Source organism: Gorilla gorilla, chromosome X (genome assembly GCF_029281585.2).
Source record: "Gorilla gorilla gorilla isolate KB3781 chromosome X, NHGRI_mGorGor1-v2.1_pri, whole genome shotgun sequence".
Classification (NCBI taxonomy): Eukaryota; Metazoa; Chordata; class Mammalia; order Primates; family Hominidae; genus Gorilla; species Gorilla gorilla.
Genome location: NC_073247.2, coordinates 19642503 through 19649534, shown reverse-complemented (window position 1 = coordinate 19649534; position 7032 = coordinate 19642503). Strand labels below are relative to the sequence as shown.

General features: G+C 41.0%; 1 pseudogene; it reads right to left on the bottom strand.

The window, feature by feature from the left end:
* Nucleotides 1–243: 243 nt before the first annotated feature.
* Nucleotides 244–468, bottom strand: LOC101139223 (protein BRICK1-like; annotated as a pseudogene).
* Nucleotides 469–7032: the final 6564 nt, after the last annotated feature.

The window sequence follows — 7032 nt, the reverse complement described above, 5'->3', positions numbered from 1 at the left end:
TGTTACTGGAAAGGTAAAATACCTAATGTTGTTTCCAAGAGTTCCTCTAGACTTTTCCTCATATACCACATCACACCCTCAGATGTACATGGAAGAACCCAAAGGCCACACTTTTGAAAAAGAAAAACAAGAATAAGCCCTGTTGCTCTTTAAGGAGAAAGGAAGGAGCAGAAGGCTGCTGGGGCCTTTCTCACGTGGCCTGTGTTTTGTAAAGCAACTTCCCAGCAGCAGCATGGCACTGTTCTAGGTAAGCATCTCACCTTTTGTCACCCATGCTTCAATGTACTCTATTCTCTGTTTAAGGGCTGTCAATTTCTCCCTTAGTGTTGCAAATCTTGAACAAGACATATTGAACGAGTTGAGAAAGTCTGCAATTTTCTTGATGCTGCTGGTGATTATCTCAATGTACTCCCAGTTCGCCCAGTCCTACTGAATCTCCTGCTGCACCAGATCCTCTTGTCCTGCCATGGTGAAAGCCTGAGGAAGACTGAAGTAAAGACTTTGGATCTGTGAAGGGGACAAGGAGAAAACTCCAGGCAAGAGAAATGGCAAGAGCAAGGAAAGGAAAATGAGTGGAGATCTACTGACTTCTTATTGGGAAATATTAATAACTCTCCAAGGGTTTTCTGTGTTTCAGCATGTCCTGCAAATGTGGCACAAAATGCCATTTTATTCCAGACTATCTTGGTGTTTATGTCCGTTACAGTTTGGAAGATGAGATAGTGTCTCTGTCTAGAGCATGCAGCAGATTTGTTTGCTTACTCTGCAGTATTGTAGAGATAATGTCTCTCTCCAGGGCAAAGATCAGGCAGGTGTACTGCCTGTTATAATATACTCAGTTTCTCTCTCCTGTAATGTAATGCACTGTGTGTGCAGGGGTCACATGGCCTTTGCATTGCCTCTTGAAATTGGAGATTGAGGAATAGGCTTAATTGATGATACTCTGGCCGCTGATATTGCTGTGAGTAGTAGAGTCATTTGTCTCTGACCCAGGAATTTCGTGTCTTCTGCCAGCATCCCTGAATCTGTGGCAAGCTAACTTGTTTGCTAAAATCTCAGACCCCTCACAGTGGTTGACACTTCTAAGTATGATGCTCAAATAAATACTCTAATTCAAGCCTCAGGTCATCCCCATGAAATAGGAATTATTATTGTGGTTCATGTTTTATATCTAAGGAACCTCATATCGATCAGCTATTTACCCATGTTCTCTCTTATTTTTACAGCTATGAGCAGGCACTCATGTTGCCGTGAACTACGCACTGAGTACTGGGTGAGTCAGAACAGGTACCTGTGTGTGAGGTTGGGGCTCTGTGCCCTTTCCATTTAACCCTGTTTTGCTGATTCCACCGTAGGTCCTGTTGACTCTCAGGCAAAGAGATTGACCCTTCTTAATTTTTTTGAGCAGCTGCCTAGGAAAGCAGAAATCTAGAACAACGTTGTTAGTCAGACCCTGAGTCTACCTTGGTCCCAGAGCAAAGGGTTTAAAGGATCTTAAATGATTTCTAAACCCTATTAAAAGTAATGGCAAAAAACACAATTAATTTTGCACCAACCTAAAATACGAATCAGATGCACACAGATCTAGGGATGCTCATGAATTTCAACTTTTGGAAGGACAGCTAGGATAGATCTCATCCAAACTAGACTTGCTGATGGGATTCTAGAGCTCGTTTCAAACACGGTCATAGAAAAACAGGCTCAAAACAAGAGAAAAGCCACAACCCAATGCAGACAATTTATCAGAGCATGGTGGTGGCCTGGGATAAGAGAGATGTGTGAGTAAGTCAGTCATGGGACACTGAGAAGGAAATACCACCTTGAATTCTTCCTTTGGTGATAGAATTGTGCATGATTTTGGATGTCTCCTTTTCTTTGGTGCTCACGTAACTGCAAGATGTCTCAACAAATAAGACTAGCTTCATTTTTCTCCTCTCCCATAACACTATCTTCCTCCTTTGCTGTATTAGTGTGACACTGGAGCATCGGGTCAAAGGGAGAAGGAAAACTTCTGGTAATCACGTTTTGTCTGTGGCGCCAAACATGTAGATACATGAAACTGATTGAGTGATGATTAACATTTTTACTTTACATCAGGATGTTGGATATTGTGTGGACACTTGAGGAAGAATGAAGAATTTAGCCATGATGAATTTATACTAAGATGTAAGTCCTTGCAACTCAAATGCCTCAAAAACCTGCTAACATTTGCAAGATCAGTACTGAGAAGGTAACTTTTTAAAACAATGAGAACTATTGGAAATATTTGAGACTAACACAAGTACTTCAAGTCTAATGCTAAGGAATAACGTCCTCTATTTTATAAACAAAAGTTAAAAGAGAAGTATAATCACATATTCAGCAATGTTTCAAAAAGTGTGATTTAGTTTAAATGAAAACATTGATAAGCATAATTGTCTGTTTAAATATTGAGATATTTCAGGAATTATCTAATGTCAAATTTATATTGCCAGTATAAATACAGATACTAACACAAAATGCATCAAAGGATTGTTCTTACAATATAACTGAATGTCATAAATTGACATTTTAAAACCATTTATCCACCCTTATGATTACTGATAATCATTGTCTTAATCACATTTTATGTATTGTCATTTAATGACGTTTATTCAAATATCTGTCGATTAATTGCTCCTGAGTGACCTAAAGCCACTGATTTTCATCAGCCAATTTGTCTTTGCAAAAAAGAGAAGAAATATTTCTAACACTTTGGAATGCTATTTAAAATTTGATTAAAGTCTAAAAGCCAGCCAAATCAGTTTCTCAAGTGGATCGAACATAATTTATTAATTTGCGATTTTAGAATCATTAAATTATTAAAATTGGTAGTTTAAAGCTCACTGTAGGATATGATCACTTAGCAGATTTAGGTTTGTTTTTTTTTTTTGAGATGGAGTCTCTCTGTCACCCAGGCTGGAGTGCAATGGAGCAATCTCAGCTCGCTGCAACCTCCACCTCCCAGGTTCAAGCGATTCTCCTATCTCAGCCTCCTGAGTAGCTGGGATTACAGGTGTGTGTCAACATGCCCAGCTAATTTTTGTAATTTTAGTAGAGATGGGGTTTTGCCATGTTGGCCAGGCTTGTCTTGAACTCCTGGCCTCAGGTGATCTGCCCACCTTGGCCTCCCAAAGTGTTGGGATTACAGGCTTGAGTCACTGTGCCCAGCCAGCAGATTTAGTTTTAATCAAACAACTAATCTGAATGTTCTCACACTCCTATGCCCACTGACCGAGTTGTCTTTGTCAATGTACACACACTGAGTCTTTTGACCAAATTTTCTAAAAGCATGGAACTGACATTTTCCCTTTGGTCACAGCACATGAATATTATTGAGTCCCTGCTCTGTGCCTCATGCTATGCGAGGTGAGTTAAGAAACAAAATGATTGTGAAGTGAACTTGGAAAAACATGGAATAATAGGACAGTAATATACGCAGTGCTATAGTGCTAAATTGTACCGTTTGACCTCTCAGGTTAGAATATATTGCACATTAATTAATATTAATATTAATGACTATTATATTATTGATAATATTGCATATGAATACTGTGGCTCTCAGCCAAGGGCCATTTTACCCTCCAGGGGCTACTTGGCAGCGCCTGGAGACGTTCATGTTTGCCACAAATAGGAAGGGTGCTGCTGGAATCCAGTGGGTAGAGGCCAGGGACACTGCTCAGCATTCTGCAATACACAGGACAGCTTCCTCTCACTCAACAAAGAATTCTCCTGCAAAAATGTCAGTAGTGGTGCTGGGCGCTGTGGCTCACGCCAGTAATCCCAGCACTTTGGGAGGCCGAGGCGGGCAGATCACAAGGTCAGGAGGTCGAGACCATGTTGGCCAACATGGTGAAACCCCGTCTCTACTAAAAACACAAAAAATTAGCCAGGCGTGGTGGCAGGCGACAGTAGTCCCAGCTACTTGGGAGGCTGAGGCAGGAGAATGGCATGAACCTGGGAGACGGGGCTTGCAGTGAGCCGAGATTGTGCCACTGCACTCCAGCCTGGGCGACAGAGCAAGACTCAGTCTCAAAAAAAAAAATGTCAGTAGCACTGAGGATGAGAAACCCTGGGCTAGGTGGAAGGAAAGAAAGTAGAAATTCTAGGCAAGGAAGAAATTTGGATTCTGAGAATAAAAGTGATCCTGAGTGACCATGGGGCCACTTAGGAGACTTTCTGGTTTTGGGGAAACATGTGGAGAAATAGAAGTAAGATCAGAAAGCAGATGGGTCATTAGTAGAGACATTTTAATTTCTTATTTGACTTGATTTTGGTTTTAGTTTTGGCAATATAATGCACTAGATATCAAAAAATTCCTTATTAAAAAACCTGAGTGGGATGGATAAATGAATAACAAATATTTTTTAAGGCTGGTGTTTTAGTCTGTTTGGTGCTCCTATAACAGGATACCACAGGCTGGGTAGTTTATAAAGAGCAAAAATTTATTTCTTACAGTTCTGGAGGCTGGGAAGTCCAAGATCAAGGTGTTGGCATCTTTGTGTGGGCCTTCTTAGTGTGTCATCACACGATGGAAGGTGGAAAGGCAAGAGAGGAAGTCTGTCTTCATATGGCAGAGAGTGGAAGAGTGAACCCACTCCCCAAAGCAGCCCTCTATTTCAGGCGTGATTTCTTTTCTTTTTTTTTACTTTTAGTTTAGGTTCAGGGGTACAAGTGCAAGTTTGTTATATAGGTAAATTGCGTGTCATGGGGGGTTGGTGTACAAAATTACTTCATTGCCCAGATAATAAACATACTACCTGATAGGTAGTTTTTCAATCCTTTCTCTCCTCTCATCTTCCACCCTCAAGTAGGCCCTCGTGTCTTTTTTTTTTTTTTTTTTTTTTTCAGACAGGTTCTTGCTCTGTCACCCAGGCTGGAGTGCAGTGGAGCGATCTTGGCTCACGGCAACCTCTGCCTCCTGGATTCAAGTGATTCTCATGCCTCAGCCCCCCAGGTAGCTGGGACTACAGGCATGTGCCTCCACGCACAGCTGATTTTTGTATTTTTACTAGAGATGGGGTTTTGCCATGTTGGCCAAGCTGGTCTTGAACTCCTGATCTCAGATGATCTGCCCACCTCGGCCTCCCAAAGTGCTGGGATTACAGGTGTGAGCCACCACGCCTGGCCCCTCGTGCCTATTGTTCCCTTCTTCATGCCCATGTGTTCTAATCATTTAGCTTCCACTTATAAGTGAGAACATGCAGTATTTGGTTTTCTGTTCCTGGGTTAGTTCATTTAGAATAATGGCCTCCAGCTCCAACCATGTTGCTGCAAAGGACATGATCTCATTCTTTTTTATGGTTTTATAATATTCCATGGTGTATATTTTCTTTATCCAGTCTACTGTTGATGGGCATTTAGGTTAATTCCATATCTTTGCTATTGTGAATAGTGCTGCAATGAACATACACATGCATGTGTCTTTATGGTAGAATGATTTGTATTCATTTGGAAATATACCCAATAATTGGATTCCTGGGTCAAATGGTAATTCTGTTTTAAGTTCTTTGAGAAATTGCCACTCTGCTTTTCACAATGGCTGAACTAATTTACATTAACACCAGCAGTATATAAGCATCCTCTTTTCTCTGTAACCTCGCCAGCATCCCTTAGTTTTTATTATTTATTTATTTATTTATTTTTTGAGACGGGATTTCGCTCTGTCACCCAGGCTGAAATGCAGTGGCATGATCTCGGCTCACTGCAACCTTTGCCTCCCGGGTTTAAGCAATTCTTCTGCCTCAGCTTCCCAAGTAGCTAGGATTACAGGCTCCCACCACCACGCCCAGCTAATGTTTGCATTTTTAGTAGAGACGGGGTTTCACCATGTTGGCCAGGCTGGTCTTGAACTCCTTACCTCAAGTGACCCACCTGCCTTGGACTCCCAAAGTGCTGGGATTACAGGCTTGAGCCACCACACCTGGCCAGCATCTATTATTTTTTTTGACTTTTTAATAGTAGCCATTCTTACTGGTGTGAGATGGTATCTCATTGTGGTTTTGATTTGCATTTCTCTAATGATTAATGATGTTGAGCATTGTTTTTTGCATATGCTTATTGCCTGCCTGCATGTAAATCTTCTTTTTAAAAGTGTTCATGTCCTTTGTCCATTTTTTAATGGGGTTGTTTGTATTTTGCTTGTTAATATGTTTAGGTTCTTTAAAGATTCTGGATATTAGACTTTTGCCGGATGCATAGCAAATATTTTATTCCATTCTGTAGATTGTCTGTTTACTTTGTGGATCGTTTCTTTTGCTGTGTAGAAGCTCTTTAGTTTAATTAGGTCCCATTTGTTAATTTTTGTTTTTGTCACAATTGCTTTAGCCAAAGCCCTTTTCATAGCAGCATTAATCCACTCATGAGGATGGAGCCCCCAAGACCTAAACACCTCCCAAAAGCTCCCCCCTCCCCCGCGACACTGTTGCATTGGGGATTAAGTTTCCAGCCTATGAATTTTGGGGGATACATTCAGACATAGCAGCAGGACTCAGCTGACAAGAAATGCTCAGAGTTCAAAACCAGTAAGATAGCAAGGTAAGTTGGTTAGTGACAAAAAGTATGAGTGGTTCTGAACAAAATGAGTATCAAGACAATTCTTTGATGACATCAGATTGCAGGAATTCGAGGAGAAAGTGGATGGACAGTTCAGAGAATTGACAGTAAAAGAAGAATACTGTTTTCTTGACACTCATACAACTTCTGATACCAATGTGTGGGTTTTTTCCCCGCACCAACCAATTCTCCAATTCTTGGTGGACACCAATGGGTGTTCTATTACTTACTCTATTATGACACTAACTTCCCATAGTTGGCACAGACCCCACAGGTTAAGGGTTGAATTCCACAAGACTTTCCCCGACATCAGATGACAATTACAAGCTCCAGGTTGTCACCTGTGCTTCTGACCCACTGGCTATAAATTAGAGGTTCCTCCAATCACCTCCTCATGTTTGATAACTTGGTATAATGGCTCACAACACTCAGGGAAACATTTACTTATGTTTACTGGTT